This window comes from Lethenteron reissneri, chromosome 42, assembly GCF_015708825.2.
Source record: "Lethenteron reissneri isolate LAM-NWPU_2019-01 chromosome 42, ASM1570882v1, whole genome shotgun sequence".
In the NCBI taxonomy this organism is placed as follows: domain Eukaryota; kingdom Metazoa; phylum Chordata; class Hyperoartia; order Petromyzontiformes; family Petromyzontidae; genus Lethenteron; species Lethenteron reissneri.
Window position 1 is genome coordinate 9,518,285 of NC_083820.1, and position 20,144 is coordinate 9,538,428.

Sequence of the window (20,144 nt, forward strand, 5' to 3'; positions counted from 1 at the left end):
ACCACCGGCTTCTCCCCAGACTCACCTACTCGATCCCTCTCTCTACCCCTGGTTCCCTCTTCACCCTGCTTACTCTACCCGTTCCCACAGTGACTCCGCCCACGCCACAGGGCATCCCCTAAGTACCCCAGGAGACGTGACGTCATCGCACTGAACGGCACACCTGACGTCACGTCCCCATTTTACTCCTCTACACATGCATCGACATTAGATATCCGCGCGGAGCGGTGACGCAGCGGGAAGCGCTCGGCACCGTTAACCCGGCAAGCACGAGTTCGACTCCTGGCGAGTGATATCTGAACTGGTCCTGAACCACCGCCCCCTTCACCGACCCTCCCCGACCAGCGTGGTGAAGTATGTCCAAACAAACCGCATGAGCGACACGGGGTTTTTATTTTTTGATGGCCACACCACCCCCGACTTTGCCATTCCGGCCCCAATAGGTGCACTGAACATCTGTGAAAAACAGCTCTGGAGCACATCGGGATTCATCCAGGATAGATACATATCCTGTTTCTGAGGTGCTCGCTAACACCACTTGGCCCAACACCCTTAATAAAGGCTACAGGGTTAATCGTTTTTTTTATGTGTGTGCGTGTTAACGAATGTGAACGGGTACATGGCCATTTACACGGCGTTTTTCATCTCAACAATGAAGGCACTAAACACCACCGTGCCTTCATTTGCGTTTGACCCGTCCCGGTCTATTTCTGCCTTCGCATTGAGCTGCGCAATTACTCCGGCGAAAGGAAGCAACTCTGCTGCCTGTCCCGCGTCCTCGTGATGCATCCGCGCGTGGTGCGAATCGTTGCCACTTGGGTTGCCCGCTGTGGCCGAAGGGGGTGGGGAGGGGAGGGGAGAGTGGCTTGAGTACGTAGCGGTGCAGGAGAGAAACAAACCCTGCGATCCACCTCTCCGTGACCCTGCATTTTGAGAGCGCTCATTCCGCCCGCTCGGCTTCGTTCGGGCTTGCCAGCCGAGCGGAGCCACCGCTTGTCCCAGCCCCTGAATTTATTCGCGTAAATCAGAGCATCCTTGGCGGAGGCACGACCGCAGCGCAAGCCGCTTCTGCTGCTGCTGCTGTCTTCGACTCGGTCGAATGTTTTTCGCCTGGGATAGGAGCTCACGTCTGGAGTGCAAATTTCGCGCGTTTGTGACGGGCCGCCGTTAATTCGGTCAAACCTCCTTCAAAAGGAGCATGGATCGAAGCCTCTCATCAAGAGGCGTTGGCTTCTCGCATAACCTCGGGAACGTGCGCACGGTCGTGGCAGGGTTGGTTATTCGATGGCTTCTCCCGCCCTCCTAATGCACGTGGGAGGTGCAGCTTCCTCCTCCGTGAGCGGGGAATTAACGAGTCGCCCGATTGTGCAGGGAAGTGCTATCCATCACTCCTCGCATCACGCTGCGCTGTGTGTGGTGTGGATCTCTGTGTGAGCCGCTCGTGGGTCTCTATGCAGGTCTAATTGTGACTACGGTGAAGCGTCCTATCCATCACTCGCGTCAAATTGTGTTGTGTAGTATGAGTCGATGTGTGAGTCTGTGGGTCTCTATGGCAATCGGTGGGTCTCTGTGTGAGTCTGCTTATAACTACGGTGAAGTGCGATCCATCGCTCGTACGATCACCGGCCACTTGACGCGCTTTTGCAAGAGGTACAAATGGAATCCATCGAGCGACCCCAGATGCCATCGAACGGCATTTGTCCAACTCGACGTGCAAGTCATCAACTCGGTCCGTTGCCTTTCAAATGGCAGTACCAGAAGAGGACTGTCCCCCCCTTCACCCCCCCCGCCCCCCACGAGAAGCGAATCTCAGCAAAAGCCACAATGCGTGACAATACAATCTGCTTGTATCTATCCTGAATTCTGCTATGGCTGGCTGCCACACCCGTCCGGCTTAATCGCACGCGAATCTTCACCGCAAACATCTTTCGAGTTGACTGGAAACAAAAATCGTTGCAGTCGAGCAACGGAGTTTGATGGCTGCTGGTGCCTTTGCCCGAAAGATATAGACAGGGTGGCCCACAAGTGACGATACATTGGGATATTTAATTTATCACGAAGGTATGAAATCAAATAAATCACGACGTTTCGGGCGCAACACAAGCGTCCGTCATCAGGTGGGAAAGCATGGTCTGCTGCTGAGGCAGACTGATTTAATGACGGATGCTTGTGTTGCGCCCGAAACGTCGTGATTTATTCTATTTTCTACCTACGTGACTTTACCGAAAGAACCAAAGAGTATGGATTCCTGCAGTCACGAAAGCTGCGAATCAAGATTTTATTTAGCTTCACGCTGGCATTGAACATTTTAATTGTTCATTCTTTAAGTTAATATTTGATCCAAATCGTTATTATCTAATTGTCTTTCTCTTGTGGGGTCGCCCCGAATCCGTAATTTACAAACCCTCGACCAAGAACCCGGAATGATTGAAGACAAAACCATCATTTCTGAACGTTCATAAAAACAAATCTTAAATTCATTTAAAAAAGAGAATTCGTGCATCGTGCATTCATGTCAACGCAAGTCATCTTGAACATTTTGTCAATGTAAATGAAAAAAACGAAAAAAAACAACCCGTGTGATTTTGTTATGAATAAACACAATAACGCGATTACGCGTCCTGACATTTTGTGCCACCCCTGTTCCGTGTGATCGGACAACTTGGCCTCGGCCACTCACATCGGGGGGGGCGGGGGGGTGGTGTCTGCTTTGTTCACCTCCCTCCCTCCCCCGCTTCACAAGGCGCATCGCTTAATCTTTGTCTCGCTACCTTTGTCTGGCTGTTCACCTCGGCCCCCTAATTGCCTTTTAATGAAATGCCCCCGCTGTCTTAAATTCCTCTTCGAATATCACTGGCGGTGGGGGGGAGGCGGGGGGTCGGTGGGGTGGAGGAAAGAAAAACGTCAATTTCATTACGAAATATATTTGATTTGCGATAACGGTAATACATAGTGGCTACCGTTAAGATGTTTTTTTTTTATCTATCAATTCAGCAAATTGTTATTTGAACAAATTAATCGCCGCGAGTGCAACCGTGCTACGATCGCGTTCATTTGAGGTTCTCTCTCGCGGGCAGTTTGTGAAAAGCAACTGCTGGAAGCGTGGAGATTTTAATTATCAATGGTGCGGGGGGGGAGGGGGCGGCAGGGGGGGAGGTATGGTTGGTGTGGTGCCAAAGTAATCGGTGTGTTTATGGAAGCAGCGGCGACTGCGTCTTCTCGCGAGTGTGCCGGAGTTCGCGTTATAACGAGTGCGGGGTGCATCTTCTTGGTTCTTTCGGTAAAGACGCTGTCGCCTCGACAGACCTGATTTTCACCTGATGACGGCTGCTTGCGTTGTGGCCGAAACGTCGTGAGAATTGTTTAATTATGTTTTATTTTTATTATTTTATTACTTCCCTTCTACGTGACTTTACCAAAAGAACCAAGAAGATGAATCCCTGCAGTCACGAAAGCTTTAAATCGAAATTTGAGTGCGGAGTGGTTTCGACAGCGCAGTGGGAGAGTGTTGTTGTCTTGTCGAATGGAGTGGAGCGTTCGACGGCGGCTGAGAGGCGACTGCGAGTTGTTGCCGCTGCTGTTGGGAGGAGGGTTATGATGATGATGGTGACGATCATAACGTTGAGGTTCACGATAGCGTCGTCTTTCATGCAAATTAGATTTCAAAATCACGGAGGGGCCACGAGACACGAGATGGAAGGCAGCGGGGTAGGCGGTGAGCCGGTGCCAACAATTACCCAAGCTCTGCTATCCTCTATATGTATACATACCGAGATGTTAAGAACACAAAAATGTGTTGGATCGCATTGGCCGAGCGAGTTTCCGTTGGGGGACTCGAATCGTCACACGAGCGGCGATGCGAGTGGCGTTTCCGCTGGAACGAGTCGTCCAGCTCACCACGACCAGCACCAGGCGTAGTCTACCCATGGCGGTGCAACCCACTCAGGAGGAGCTCACGTGCCGGAGAGGCCCATCGGAGACTGGGCTAAGACGAGAGGAACAACATTGCACTGGGGCCTCGTTTAATCTCTTGCCACCAGCGTCCCGTGCCAAGCGGCGCGCTACGCCACCTCCACTGATGTTTGATGCGAGTGCATTTGTTGTAGGTGCCGAGTTACACCTCGCACGGTGTTTGTTCCGTGTCTGGGCGCTGCTGCCACGTCCCACACGCGGCCGTCAGAAACTAAAACACGCGGCGGCCCAGCGACTGCCCCGTTCGATATTTTTAAACCGCGCGCTGGCAGGCGGCGAGATGATGTGGGAGCCCTGCCAAGAGCCCCTCTCCTCCTCCCACCCCCTCCCCCCACTAGCCCCCCCCCCCCACCGCCCCCCCCCTCTTCTTCTTCTCACACAGCGAGAATCTTACTCAGGGCTGGCATGGAGCCCAGCAGTGTAGCCCAGCGGAGCGATTGCATGGGAGTCGAGGTTTAGCCACACAATTATTTAGTACCCTGCTGTAATGCGAGTGGTTACTTGATCAATTATCTGGTTGACTTCTTGAATAATTACACAATATAAAAATAAATATTTTGGAGGAAAAAAAGACTCAGCTTCCCCCCCCCCCCCGATGTGCCGCTGGATGGGAGGTGATAGGCAGGGCTTGGTGACGCAAACAGCATCATAATAGCCAACGTGCCTTCGAAATTTGGGCTATTCGGGTGGCTATTTGAGGTGGCCACCGTTTTTAAAGAGGCCCGTGTAATCGATCGCAATAGAAGTAGTCAATTGCATGTTTTATTCTATTAAAATCCACTAAATCGACTACGCATGAGTCACATGGGTCCACTTGGCGGTCACATGACGGCCAACACAGATGACGACAAGACCAGCCAGGGGAACCGAATGGGATAGCGAGTTCTAAACATGATTCTGGAAGAACTCAGCAAGGCAAGGAAAACTTTCACAATCTGAAAGCGTGAATCGTGCCATTTGCCGGCCAGGGAGATTAAAGCTATTGTTACGAGTTTATTTTGTTACCCAGTTAAGAAATTAATATACCAGGATAACGTTTCATTCGCAAGAGTGACAACCTGCGGGCATTAGTCTGCCAGTCGGAGGGAAATGATTACAGCCGTGTATACTGTAATCTCAACTGCGGGGGAATGCTCGAATTTGACAAATTTGGACCCTTATGCTGACACATAATGGTGCACTCTTGGGAATTACATCACGGGATCTTTAACGTCTTCTGTGAAACAAACGACGGGTAGCCGTCGTAGTAGTATTCCGCATAATACAACCGGCAGTATTAATCAGGGCGGCCGATGGAATTTGAACCGCGAGCCTCTGCGACAAGCCGCGAATGCTCTGCCGCTAGGATGACCAGCAGAACGAAGGAAAGATTACAAACTCATTTTGATGTTTAGTTCATTGTCCTTCCCCCCGCGCCGCCGACGAACGCGGTTGGCTACGTACGGTGTGAAAGAAGTTCAACGTACAGTAGAAATAAATTGGAGATGAGCCCATTCGGTCGATCCGGCTCGCTCGGTGTTTAGCAGCAGATGGAATTCCGAATTGCATCGGGGCGTTCCTTGGCGAGTCCCACTGAATCAGCTTCCAACCACGTGTCGTGTGGGCAACGTGGTTCCACACTCCCACCGCTCTTTACAACAAGAGGCTGTAACACCACCCACCCACCCATCCCTCGATCCCAACAATAGGCGAGTCGATGCAAATTTTAACGGCAGTGAGTATTCATTGCCGTTTTCGTCGTCACCAGATGCGCTGTACTGTTAAAAGAACACCGCAAAATGCATCGCAAGTTGCGACGCATTTACAGATGAAATCGCTGAGAATCTTCGCCGTGACGCCGCGCCATCCACCCCGCGCTTGACCGCGGTGGTGTTCGGGGTCAGGGGTGTAAATGAGGCACTGGGATGGGACGCCGTACGACTGCGATGTCAATTTGGATTCAGAACGCGACTCGTTGCTGGCGCTGTACTTTGACTGACGCTCTCAACGCAGGGCCGCTAGAGATGACGGACGCTATTGCCGAGGGGGCAGCTTAAAAAAATGAAGGTGCAACACGAGGCAACCTTGAGCAAGGGTGTTTGAATCCGTGCCATTCGCATGTTCGACAAGTAGGCGAGGGTTGGTGAATCACCACGAGGCTGTTGTGAAACTCCCCTCCGCTGGCGAATGCAGCAAAGTGCGGACCAATATCATCTGTCCCATCAGTATGGGGATAGAGTGCTTCCCCCTCGCATGTGCGGGTTTCCTCGCACATGTAAATACTCATTACTCGACTGAAACATCTTAATATATAGAGGACCGCAGAGCGTGGGTAATTGTTGGTGGCTGATAATCTCTGGATCCTACTCGTGCCTCAAGAGTCGCTCCCTCTGTGTCTCTCTCTCGCTCCCTCCCTTCGAGAGTGAGCGAACACCGTGCGACGGAGGCGCGTCACAAGTTGAAAGCGTTATTATCATCACAAGCCCGCCTCGTGCCCGATCCCCTCGGCTACAGCTCCTCCACGCGGAAGACGCCGCTTTGTTCCTTCCTTGACATCTACGGCATCGCTGCGGCCAAGTCCCGCTGGCCCCCACTCCCCCCGCTCCCGCCGCCACAATCTCACGCTGCAAATATCCCTCAGCACCCCCCCCCCACCCAACCTCCCACGACTGACACAATGCGAGTGCCACCTTTTCCCAGAGAGGTATTCAATGGAATTTGTGCTGCGCGCTGTGCGTGGTGGTGAGTCGCCAGCGAGCGCCATCTGCGCACTATTTCTGCAAGTATTTGTGCACGTGTAGTGTAACAACGCTGACTGCTGACGGAAAAGTGGTACTGACAGCAGAGGGCAGTACACACGTCAGCGGAGGGAGTACAATACCGTGGTGTGGAGATCTAAAGGAGAAGCTCAGGAAGGGCTCCATCTGGAAGCCCGTGAACCTGCTAGCAGGTTCCAGAAAGGTTGGCGTGGCGAGGGCAGGAGTGAGGACACGCTGAGCGGGAGGATAAAAGGGGGGCCCGGGGCGAGAGCTCGGGGCTGTTGCGGGAAGTGAATCCGCCCTCGCCGCCGTCTCGACCACACTGAAACGCGGCTAGATAGACAGCCTGGATGTGTGACTAGCGTGTAGGCACCTCGGGTGTTTGTAGTGCCCTGACGTGTAGAATTAAGAAGGTGCCTTAAGAAACCCTGTCTCCGAGTGAGTCACTCCACACTGTATGTATGTTGAACTGCTTTCGCGCCGCGCTAATCTACTTCTGGGTGCCTCGCCCCTACATCAATTCCTAAAGTTCCCATTGAAGACAAGAACGTTACGTGATTCTGCTGCTGCGGTGAGGTGGGTTGCTAGCAAGCATGTGGAAGGTTGTGCGTGGAGTCTTAACCTTTATGAAATGATTCAATAAAATGTTAACGCTTTTCATGGGACTATCGTCTTTAGTGGAAAAGCACCGACAATACTCTGTAGCGTGATAACAAATGTAATGTTAATAGCTTCAAAAAGTCAAAGAGTCTCCACTTGTTCGCCATCGTTGTCAATTCGTGACTGGAATCTTCTCCAGGTGGTCTCCAGAGCCCGGAGGCGGCACATTTCTTGTGGCATTGATGCAAATTCTCAGAAGTGTGAACACATTCTTTTTGAAGCACCCCTGTATATTCAGTGTAGGTTAACAGATAGAAGTGAACGCTTTAGCCGTGGTGCACCATGGCAAGAGGGGAGTAGAGTCGGCTCCGCAAAGGGGCAAGAGACAGCATAGGGGGATGCCAGGCAAGGAAGTCCTCAAGGCGGACAAGGAGGGACACACGGCTCGAGATGATCGGCAGGATGAAGGAGCGCCGGAGCAGGAATGGAAAGAAGGACTGACCCGGGGTGAGATGGCGAGGGATGAGATGGGAGGCAAGAGACGGAGCTGCACGGAGCAGCGTCTGTTTTTATTTTACGGGGAGTGGAGAGAGCGGAGGGATTCGGGGAGGGTTTGGCCACACATAAGTCTCAGTACAATACCAGCCTTGTCGTATCCAAGCAGCCAAGCAGGCACGAGTACGAGCCATACCCTGCACCCGAACACAATCCCGTTGCGTAGCGTGGTTAGCATGGACCCTGCCTGGTTCGCGGAATTAAAGGAGCCCCCCCTGTCCAATATCCCCCAATCTAACCGTAGCTCGGAATCTTGCACCTGGTGCAGTTGCAGCGCCTGCACACCGCAACGACAGCTACGTCACTGAACCACTGCTCCTATCCACAGCTCCGGCAATTTCAATTTAAAGCTTTCGTGACTGCAGGGATTCATCTTCTTGGTTCTTTCGGTAAAGTCACGTAGAAGGGAAGTAATAAAATAAAATAAACATGATAAAATATTATGTTTTATTTTTATTATTTTTTATGTTTTACGTGACTTTACCGAAAGAACCAAGAAGATGAATCCCTGCAGTCACGAAGGCTTTAAATCGAAATTTAGTGCTGTTGTTGTTGAAGTCTACGTGTAACTTCACACCGCTTGGGAGAGGCCTCCCCCAGTTTTTTCCCAATTCCTTGCGGGTGATTCTGGGTAAATACCGTATTCTCCGGATTATATGTTCCGGAAAGTAGTCGGTGTCAATAAAGTTACACAAATGTAGTCTGTTACACGCACACCGACTGGATTATAAGACGCACTCAAAACTTTCGCTTTAAATTTCCTCCCCCTTTCACTTTCCGGTCTCTTTTCAGGTTTTGGTCTTCACGGCAACAGAGGCCTTCGAAGGTCACAGATGCATCATCAACATATCCAGAGGAGTTCTTTATTCTCTTTGTGCGTCCGTGGATTAATCTGGGGACGGCACACACACACGCGGGTCTCGGGGACTGCAGCTGGGGGAGAGGGTTGTTGAGGATATTGTGGTAAAAAAAATTTGAATAAAAATGTGCGTGACATCCCAGAGACGCTCGGATGTTATTTACATTTTTGCTCTGCCATATGCTGAGCAAACAGCAGATATTTTTTCGCCTTTTAATAACTTACCTTCCGTCATCATGATTACACGCACGGGCGTGAACACATGCTTGCAAGTGGCAAATATAAACTTAGACAAACAGACACACACGCACGCACGGACATATTCCAGGTGTAGCCTTGCACAGATTGTTGGGGCGAGAGCTGTTGGTCACAACACACAGAAGGGGGTGGGTGCGCAGAAAAACGTCCAAACGCATTGGTCTCCCCGCTGCTGATGTTCACACACCGCACTTAGACACTCATTTAAGGCTGAGTCGACCTACGGGAAGGCTCATTAGTGCTTCAAATATTCGTATGTTAAATATTCGTGTTCGGGATTCAGAGCTCGGATCGCAGGATTCGTAGCGCAAAAGACAAAGATCCCCCGTATAGCCTCTAACAGACTGTCGGGGCAAGCGCTGTTAGCGAGCACCTATGAAGGCTGCCACGGCACACGAGGGAGTGAGTGGCTAGCACCACGCCCGGCCACCTTTGTCTCCCCAGTGGCGATGTTTACACACCCCACCATGTACTAATTCAAGGTTGAGTCGACCTAGGGGAGGCCCAGGAACGGTTCAGATAATCGTCACTGGTGTTCGACCGTGAGCGGGAATCGAACTCGGGGGTCGCAGGGTTCGTGGCGCAGCGTAGCGCTAACCGCTGCGCCACCGCTCGTAGCATGCAGACACACACGCATACAGACAGACACACACACACGGACACGCGTCAGTAGCCTCTCGGATCGATGACGGGATAAGCTTGGGGCTTGCCTGAGCGATACCTTCATGCAGGGCAATCGTGTAGTAACCACCGCACGGGTGATTCTAATTTATTTCGTGTTTCCTACGCGGGTACGGAGAGTCTAAGCCAGCCAGCTTGTGAGGAATGCCCTTGTCAAGAGGTTGCGTGAGCACCCGCTGCAAGGAGACAAGAAGCTGTGCTTCTCACTGGCAATGTATGTATGTTGAACTTCTTTCGCACCTTATGTAGCCAACTGTGCTAATCGCAGGTGCGGGGAAAGAACAACAAACGAACCCTAGAAGAAAAAAAAAACCTACATATTGGATGAGATTGGTCGCGAAAGCCTACATGTTAAACTAAACAACAACAAAATCAATTTACATTTTTTTTACTTAGATTTTTAAAGTGCATAGCTCCAGTCCTTTCCGAATATCGGAAGGCAGAACATTCCAGACGTGCCGCAGAAGCGCGTCCGAGAGCGCTCTTGACCGTCTTTGTTCGACGGCGAGCCAAGAACCGCTGCTGCTGCTGTTGCTGCTCTTGCTACTGTTGCTGCTGTTGCTGCTACTACTAGTGCTGCTACTACTGCTGCTACTACTGCTGCTGCTGTTGCTGCTGCTGCTGCGGTGACGGCGGTCCGCCTGATTGTTAATGCACGATCGTGTTCACGTCTTAGAGAAAAACAGCAACATTTTTTTCAAAAACCTCAATAATAATAATGCAATTTATAACGCGCGCAAATTTGCGGACGTAACGGCCGCAACTCAGAGGCGCGGAGCCAAGCTCAGAGTCGCTCGAAAGCGTGGTTATAGAGGTGAGTTTTTAAGTGTCTCTTGAAGGAGGCGATTGACGTGATGCTGCGAATGTGCAGAGGGATTGCGTTCCAGACTGTTGGGGCTGCCACCGAGAAGCGGCGCATAGACGTGACCATCCTGGATCTTGGTATCAAGAGGAGGTCGTGAGTCACGCTGCGCTAATAGCGCTGTTTCCTTAAATTGGTGAACAAACGTATACTAAGCGACGGTTTGGGCAATGAACCTTTTTCATAGCACAAACATGATGTATGTGCTTCATTGGTGTATGTGCTATGAGTACAGGGCATTGCACGAAACGTCACCTATTATCATTTTTCGACCTTAAAACCAAACAGGTTTCCTGTGTTGAGTGTATTTGCTGTTGGCTGTGCTTGTGGCACCCACTCTCAAGGCAGCAACAGCATTACCAAATGATTTGTTTAATATTTTACCCACGCTCTGACGTCAAGTTCTGACATTGAATCTACATGTCTAGGGCATCCAGTCGGCACATCTTGATGATCCAAGGTCATGAATGAGGAGCGGATAGCCCAGATAAATAGAAAGAGGTTACGCTAACGCATGCGGTCTTTACTCGCAAATCGTCAGCGGATTGTCACATCGCAGGATCTCGTGAGAGGAGAGTGGCAGCGGCTTTGGCAGGCCTTCATCCAGCAGTGGATTGACCATGGCTAATTATGATGATGATGATCGGTACTCCACTTTAAATCGTGAGAAAACAAAATAAAATAAAAACTCGTTGTCGGACACCGGACATAAAACAAATGAACTCTTTATCAAAGAGACCTCTAATAGTGCTGTGCGTTACTGGACGCTTGGTACTTTGGAGCTTGGAGCCCTGTGGTCAGCAGGCGTGGATGGATAAACAAAAATAACAACAACAACCCATGTGTAGGTGTCATTGATGAAAACATCCATTTGGTAATTTTAATTTTAAACCGTGAATTCCTATCGCCGTGTGTTTGAGCTTCACGTTCCGAGCAAGGGTCACGATGGAAGACGCCACGACTTCGAGTGGATACCGCGCCGAGCCTCACCTGGTTCACAAAGACAAAGATCCCCCGTGTAGCCTTAACAGACGATGAGGGTAAGTGCTGTTAGCGAGTAGCACCTCCGAAGACCGGCACGGCGCACGAGGGGGATGGGTGTGCCAACGCCACGCCGGGTCGCCTTTGCCTCCCTCGCGACGATGTTTACACACCGCAAACCAGTTACTGATTTGACGCTGAGTCGACCTAGCGGAGGCCCGCATAACCGTCACCGGCGTTGGCCTGCGAGCGGGACTCGGACTCGGGGTGGCCGGATTCGTAGCGCGGCGCCGCTACCGTCTACGCTGCCTCTCCCCTGGCCTCGTGCTCGCACCCAGCCTCTCCCGGCCCTTTCGCGACGTCTCCGAGACGAGTAGCGGTGGGCAGGGCTGGGAGTTGGGGGGGGGGGGCAAGAGCAGGGAGCAGGAGACAAGGGAGCAGCAGGAGAGAAGGGGAGCAGCAGCAGCAGGAGAAGGTCTCGCAAGCAAGAACGAGAAGAGGCCAGAGAGAGAGAGAGAGGGCCGGTTTCGCACCCAATTATTTTGACGCCTTCAGAAAGTGGGCTGCCACCCTCAAATCCGCCCTGGGACTGGCCCTGACGGTTTCCTGATGCCTCTCCGAGCCACCGTTGCGTCTGCCACCGACGATCTGTCACACATGCTGCTGCCGCTGCCAACATGCGACATCGCGGCTCGTGCTGCGGCTAAGATGCCTACTCCGCTGGTGCTCGCGAAGGAGGCTACTGGGCAGTTGGAGGCGAAGTCGCCCTCCAACGACAGCGGAGGAACGACGCTCACAACAACAGTCGGAGCGCCGGGCAGCTGAGGCGCCAAGTCCACACTGGCACCTAGCCTGGCACGAGCCGCTGGTGACGTCACCACGGCTTCGTGCCAAATAAGTGGCTGTTGTCGACGGTGATGACGTCGTTGTCATTCGTGCTGCACGTGCCGCGTTCCCAACGGGGTTGCTTCCTCTTGAAAGGTGCGCCGTGACGCCATCGCCGATGACGCGTCACCGCCGCTGTGACGTCAAGGCCGGTGTCGCGTGACCGGCGGAGCTCCTAATGGGCGCTGCTTCTCGGCTCGACGTCTCTGGGGGCACAAGCGAACCAGGAGCACATCATGGGGCAAACAAGAAGAAGAAGAAGATCTCACGGTGCCTGAGTAATGGGGCGAGGTGTGAGTGGGGTGGGGGTAGTGCATGTCAAAGCATCGTCTCTAGTGGTGAATTGTTACACAACCCACAAACGCCCGGTCTTTGAGTGCCCCCGCCCTGGCGAGATGTTAATTACCTCGACTGGTGTACAGGAGTTCATCTTCTTGGTTCTTTCGGTAAAGTCACGTAGAAGGGAAATAATAAATAATAAAACATAATAAAATAATTCTCACGACGTTTCGGCCACAACGCAATCAGCCGAAACGTCGTGAGAATTATTTTATTATGTTTTATTTTTTATTATTGTATTATTTCCCTTCTACGTGACTTTACCGAAAGAACCAAGAAGATGAATCCCTGCACTCACGAAAGCTTTAAATCGAAATTTGGTGTACAGGAGGTTGTGGGTTCGACCCTGCCACCTGCTCTATGGTTGGAGTTCGCATTGTCTCCCAGTGGTCGCGTGGATTTTTATCCAGGTCCTCCGGTTTTTCCCTCGACAATTTAGAATCAACATGACGCGCTTAGAGTATCTGGCTGCTATATATTTCCACGTGTTTCAGCCACTTCGTTGAGATGTCATGCGTGATGGCCGAGTCACTTATGAAAAATAGCCGTATATCTCAGTGGGTTCTTACCTGGTACAATAAAAAAAGAGTTGATGGTTTAGTTAAAAAAATATATATTTTATATTTCGATTTAAAGCTTTCGTGACTGCAGGGATTCATCTTCTTGGTTCTTTCGGTAAAGTCACGTAGAAGGGAAGTAATACAATAATAAAAATAAAACATAATAAAATAATTCTCACGAAACGTCGTGAGAATTATTTTCTCACGAAACGTCGTGAGAATTATTTTATTATGTTTTATTTTTATGATTTTATTACTTCTCTTCTACGTGACTTTACCGAAAGAACCAAGAAGATATATTTTATAGTTTAAGACTCACGGATTTTCCCAGCACAGCTGCAACTGCCTCATCAAGGCAGGACGATTTCGTGGAAAATAGAACGCGCGGCCATCCCTAGCTGCGACTCTACGCCGCCTGCACCGTTAGAGTCGAGATTCGTGTCCATTTAAAATGGTGCGCGTCTTATATTTTACTATTCTCTCGGATATAAATTACCTGCTTATAACCCAGCTTGCTCTGGCAATAGAGACAACGTACCCACGTGTCTCCATTTGCCTGTGTTTCATCTCTCCGCTTAGATAAGCCATGCCGCTAATACTCCCCACATATTCTGTCGCTGTTCCTGCTGCTACTGCTGCTGTTCCTGCTGCTACTGCTGCTGCTCCAGCTGCTGCTGCTGCCCGCTGCTGCTACTGGTGGCTTTCGCTGGGATGTCGTTACAGCAACGTTCGCGGTATAAACTAAAAATTTTCGAGCAAAAATTATTGGGCCTCTTAGGAGTCCACTGCCACGTTTGTCGTGGTCGATGTTTTTTCTTCCAGGTTTGCGTTCGTTCCCCCCCATCCCTATCTGCGGCTTAATCTATTGGGCGCTCGAAAGAAATTGTGACTGGTGGGAGGCGATGGGAGTTACGCGTTGTGATCAACATGACGACGGCTCACGGACCAAGGAGATTGGTTGGTACCCCTCGGGGTGGCACGGTGTTGGGTATGACGTCTCTTGAGCCACTGGGCGCGGTATGCGAGTCGGTCACTCATCCAGCACGTTCATCGCACCTGAACAATACAAACGCGTGCGTGCGGTGTCAAACCTCCAACTTGCGGGGTCAACTCAGGCAGACCCCCCCCCTCCCCACGAGCCCCCCGAAAACTCACAGCGCTCCGCACGCTCTCCCAACCCAACCGGAGACGCGTCAGCCAAGCGCGCACTCGAGCGCAATTACCGCTAATTAATTGTGTTCCGCTCGTCAGACTTTTAAAGAGCGCGGAGTCGTCTTAATTATCTCCACGCCGGCGACCTTCGGCGACGGCTCCTGAAGCCGCCTTTCTTTCTCTCTCTCTCTCTCATCGCTGGCGTTTGTCCTCCCACCACTCCATCTCCTCCTCCTCCTCTCCCTCCTCTCCCCTTCACCCTCTCCCCTTCCTCCTCCTCCTCCTCCGCCCTGAGCCGCCACATCCCCGAGAATGGAGACGCGACCGCAAATCTTCCCTCGCCTACTCCGCCACCGAAGGAGATTTACGCTTCAAGTGTCGCTCCCACCCCACCCACCCGCTCCACCTTGCCCACCGCCTCCCACCACTCCAGGTCATCCCCACGATCTGTTTGCTCGAAAGCGTCGGGATGTCTTCTGCGTGTAATATGGCACGGATTTGAAGTGAATTACCAGCGAGCCCTGTGGGTTATTACCGCCGTGTGGATTTAGGTGATTCCGGCTATATGCGCGCGGCTGTACCGTTTGTCCCGTGTGCGCGTGTGTCTCGTGTGTGAGTGTCTCGTGTGTGAGTGTCTCTGTGTGTGAGTGTCTCTGTGTGTGTGTCTCTGTGTGTGTGTCTCTGTGTGTGTGTCTCTGTGTGTGAGTGTCTCTGTGTGTGTGTGTCTCTGTGTGTGAGTGTCTCTGTGTGTGAGTGTCTCTGTGTGTGTGTCTCTGTGTGTGTGTCTCTGTGTGTGAGTGTCTCTGTGTGTGTGTGTCTCTGTGTGTGAGTGTCTCGTGTGTGAGTGTCTCTGTGTGTGTGTCTCTGTGTGTGTGTCTCTGTGTGTGTGTCTCTGTGTGTGAGTGTCTCTGTGTGTGTGTGTCTCTGTGTGTGAGTGTCTCGTGTGTGAGTGTCTCTGTGTGTGTGTCTCTGTGTGTGTGTCTCTGTGTGTGTGTCTCTGTGTGTGAGTGTCTCTGTGTGTGTGTGTCTCTGTGTGTGAGTGTCTCGTGTGTGAGTGTCTCGTGTGTGAGTGTCTCTGTGTGTGTGTCTCTGTGTGTGTGTCTCTGTGTGTGTGTCTCTGTGTGTGTGTCTCTGTGTGTGAGTGTCTCTGTGTGTGTGTCTCTGTGTTGTGAGTGTCTGTGTGTGAGTGTCTCTGTGTGTTGTGTTCTCTGTGTGTGTGTCTCTGTGTGTGTGTCTCTGTGTGTGAGTGTCTCTGTGTGTGTGTGTCTCTGTGTGTGAGTGTCTCGTGTGTGAGTGTCTCGTGTGTGAGTGTCTCTGTGTGTGTGTCTCTGTGTGTGTGTCTCTGTGTGTGTGTCTCTGTGTGTGAGTGTCTCTGTGTGTGTGTGTCTCTGTGTGTGAGTGTCTCGTGTGTGAGTGTCTCTGTGTGTGTGTCTCTGTGTGTGTGTCTCTGTGTGTGTGTCTCTGTGTGTGAGTGTCTCTGTGTGTGTGTGTCTCTGTGTGTGAGTGGTCGTCGTGTGTGAGTGTCTCTGTGCGCGTGTGTCTCGTGTGTGAGTGTCTCTGTGTGTGAGTGTCTCGTGTGTGAGTGTCTCTGTGTGTGTGTGTCTCGTGTGTGAGTGTCTCTGTGTGTGAGTGTCTCGTGTGTGTGTCTCTGTGTGGGTGTCTCTGTGTGTGTGTCTCTGTGTGAGTGTGTCTCGTGTGTGAGTGTCTCTGTGTGTGTGTCTCTGTGTGTGTGTGTCTCGTGTGTGAGTGTCTCTGTGTGTGTGTGTCTCGTGTGTGTGTGTGTGTCTCTGTGTGTGTGTCTCGTGTGTGTCTCTGTGTGTGTGTGTGTCTATGTGTGAGTGTCTCTGTGTGTGAGTGTCTCTGGTGTGTGTCTCTGTGTGTGAGTTGTGTGTCTCGTGTGTGAGTGTCTCTGTGTGTGTGTCTCTGTGTGCGCGTGTGTCTCGTGTGTGAGTGTCTCTGTGTGTGAGTGTCTCGTGTGTGTGTGTGTGTGTCTGTGTGTGTGTCTCTGTGTGTGTGTCTGTGTGTGTGTCTCGTGTGTGAGTGTCTCTGTGTGTGAGTGTCTCGTGTGTGTGTGTCTCTGTGTGTGAGTGTCTCTGTGTGTGTGTGTCTCTGTGTGTGAGTGTCTCTGTGTGTGTGTCTCTGTGTGTGAGTTGTGTGTCTCGTGTGTGAGTGTCTCTGTGTGTGTGTCTCTGTGTGCGCGTGTGTCTCGTGTGTGAGTGTCTCTGTGTGTGTGTCTCTGTGTGTGTGTGTGTCTGTGTGTGTGTCTCTGTGTGTGTGTCTGTGTGTGTGTCTCGTGTGTGAGTGTCTCTGTGTGTGAGTGTCTCGTGTGTGTGTGTCTGTGTGTGTGTCTCGTGTGTGAGTGTCTCTGTGTATGTGTCTCGCGTGTGTGTGTCTCTGTGTGTCTCGTGTGTGTGTCTCTGTGTGTGTGTCTTTGTGTGTGTGTCTCTGTGTGAGTGTGTCTCGTGTGTGAGTGTCTCTGTGTGTGTGTCTCTGTGTGTGTGTCTCTGTGTGTGTGTGTCTCTATGTGTGAGTGTCTCTGTGTGTGAGTGTCTCTGTGTGTGTGTCTCTGTGTGTGAGTTGTGTGTCTCGTGTGTGAGTGGCTCTGTGTGTGTGTGTGTCTCTGTGTGTGTGTCTCTGTGTGTGTGTCTCTGTGTGTGTGTCTCTGTGTGTGTGTGTCTCTGTGTGTGTGTGTGTCTGTGTGTGTGTCTCTGTGTGTGTGTCTGTGTGTGTGTCTCGTGTGTGAGTGTCTCTGTGTGTGAGTGTCTCGTGTGTGTGTGTCTGTGTGTGTGTCTCGTGTGTGAGTGTCTCTGTGTGTGTGTCTCGCGTGTGTGTGTCTCTGTGTGTCTCGTGTGTGTGTCTCTGTGTGTGTGTCTTTGTGTGTGTGTCTCTGTGTGAGTGTGTCTCGTGTGTGAGTGTCTCTGTGTGTGTGTCTCTGTGTGTGTGTCTCTGTGTGTGTGTGTCTCTATGTGTGAGTGTCTCTGTGTGTGAGTGTCTCTGTGTGTGTGTCTCTGTGTGTGAGTTGTGTGTCTCGTGTGTGAGTGGCTCTGTGTGTGTGTGTGTCTCTGTGTGTGTGTCTCTGTGTGTGTGTCTCTGTGTGTGTGTCTCTGTGTGTGTGTGTCTCTGTGTGTGTCTCTGTGTGTGTGTCTGTGTGTGTGTGTCTGTGTGAGTGTCTCTGTGTGTGTGTCTCTGTGTGTGTGTGTCTCTGTGTGTGTGTGTCTCTGTGTGTGTGTGTCTCTGTGTGTGAGTGTCTCTGTGTGTGTGTCTCTGTGTGTCTCTGTGTGTGTGTGTCTCTGTGTGTGAGTGTCTCTGTGTGTGTGTGTCTCTGTGTGTGTGTGTCTCTGTGTGTGTGTCTCTGTGTGTGTGTCTCTGTGTGCGCGTGTGTCTCGTGTGTGAGTGTCTCTGTGTGTGAGTGTCTCGTGTGTGTGTGTGTGTCTGTGTGTGTGTCTCTGTGTGTGTGTCTGTGTGTGTGTCTCGTGTGTGAGTGTCTCTGTGTGTGAGTGTCTCGTGTGTGTGTGTCTGTGTGTGTGTCTCGTGTGTGAGTGTCTCTGTGTGTGTGTCTCGCGTGTGTGTGTCTCTGTGTGTCTCGTGTGTGTGTCTCTGTGTGTGTGTCTCTGTGTGTGTGTCTCTGTGTGAGTGTGTCTCGTGTGTGAGTGTCTCTGTGTGTGTGTGTCTGTGTGTGTGTGTGTCTCTGTGTGTGTGTCTCTGTGTGTGTGTCTCTGTGTGTGTGTGTGTCTCTGTGTGTGTGTGTGTCTGTATGTGTGTGTGTCTCTGTGTGTGAGTGTCTGTGTGTGTGTGTGAGTGTCTAGTGTGTGTCTCGTGTGTGTGAGTGTCTCGTGTATGAGTGTGTCTCGTGTGTGTGTCTGTGTGTGTGTGTCTCGTGTGTGTGTGTCAGTGTGTGTGTGTCTCGTGTGTGTGTGTTGCGTATCATGATGATGTTGGGAGCGGTAATGTAGTTATTAGCGCAATGCGCTTCGAACCCGTCGGCCAGAATTCAATTTCCGCTCACGGATAATAGCCGAGTCAAATTTTGTTCAATCCGTTCTGGAGCTCCCCTTGCTTAACTCAGCCTTGAATGAGCACCCGGGCGTGATGTTGGTCACCCAACCCCGTCGTGCCCCAACAGTCTGCACTCCTATCGGAGGGGAGGTGGTGGGGGGCAGGCCCCAGGTTGCTTTGTCTTTGTTATATCATTGGTGCTTTAGCAGGGGACAGCCTCCGTCCCCTTGGTACGTATGCCCGGGAGTGATCCTTTGATTGTATTGCCGTGCAAGTGCTGCAGAGTCACGCGAGCTTGCCAAGGACGATCGAAGGTCAATATTGCGTTTGACTTTTCATTATAGAATGTGGCATCGCAACGTGCCTCGCGAAATACCACGGCAATCTCTCCGAGACGCGGGGTGACTGCGGACATTGCAATAGGCCGAGTGCACGGACACATTTGGTTGTGGACGGTGAGGAGCGGAGAGAGAGGTGGAGGCGACGCTGCGTGCGGTCGGGCACAGACGTGGAGGGGGGACGTGAGAACGGAGGAGCGGTGGTGGTCGTGGTGGGGGAGGGGGGGTGAGAGGAGACGGCGTTTCGAGTGTTCGAGTAGATTTTTTACGTAAGCAGGTGAGAAGTCAAGAAACCAGGGTCGTCTCATTGGCAAGAGTGAGTGACCTGGGTCATAAAAAAGACAAAAAATAAATAATACAAATTCTAATTTTATTTAAAAAAACGTTCTGAGTCGGGTCCGAACGAGGGCGTTGCAGGAGGTGATGCGCTCTGGGGGTCGTATCGCGTGGCTCGTTCCACGTGACGTTTGACATTGTGGGAACTTTTTCATGGAGTCGAAACATCGGACGTCGTGGGGAACAACACCGCGGTGCGACTCGTAAACAAACGGAGAGCCGCACAGCGCACAACCACGCGACAAACTACACAGGGATTGTGATTGTGTGGACTGCGTATGGCATAGACACAAAGACAAAGATCCCCGTATAGCCTGAACAGACTTCTGGGACAAGTGCTGTTAGTGAGCACCTATGTTGTGGTGTGGCCAGGACCATGCTTGTCCGCCTTTGTCTCCTTTGTGGCGATGTTTTACGCACTGCACCAGATACTTATTTGAGGCTGAGTCGAACTAGGGGAGGCCCAGGACCGGTTTGAATAATCGTGACTGCTATTGGTGGTCTTGAGCGGGAATCGAACTCGGGTCACCGGGTTTGCCGCTCCCCACACGCACACATGCACGCACATTTATACACACGCATGTCCAACCAGACACACACACATACATACTCTACACACACACATGCACACACGTTCACAATGTGCCCCTCCAGAAATGTAAGCTGGGTAGCCTACGGCACAGCTATTCGCGATAATATGATCAATCGTTCTTGTTCACAAGGATGTTAATCCACTGCACGGACTGCCCGCACCGGATGATTGCTAATCACGGCAAGCACCGCCCTGAAAGCGAGTGCTTACACATCACATAGAGGTCACGTAGCCCTTCCTTCCGACTCGTTTCTAAGGAGATTACCCCACGCGCTCGCAGCGTGTTCACACGCGACGCATCTGAAACTTTCCCTTGCAATAACGCTTGCAGAACATCGAGACACACAGAGAGAGAGAGCGAGCGAGGTTGTATATCTAGTTTCAGGCTAAGCTCAGGTTGTTATTATTATAATTCGCTCGCCAAATAAAATCCCCTATCA

At 51.5% G+C, this 20,144-nt stretch overlaps 1 protein-coding gene across 2 annotated transcripts in view; it reads left to right on the top strand.

Moving 5' to 3' along the window:
- The window catches only part of KHDRBS2 (KH RNA binding domain containing, signal transduction associated 2), a 130,589-nt gene that overhangs the window by 61,253 nt on the left and 49,192 nt on the right, over nt 1–20,144 (top strand). The window lies entirely within an intron of this gene.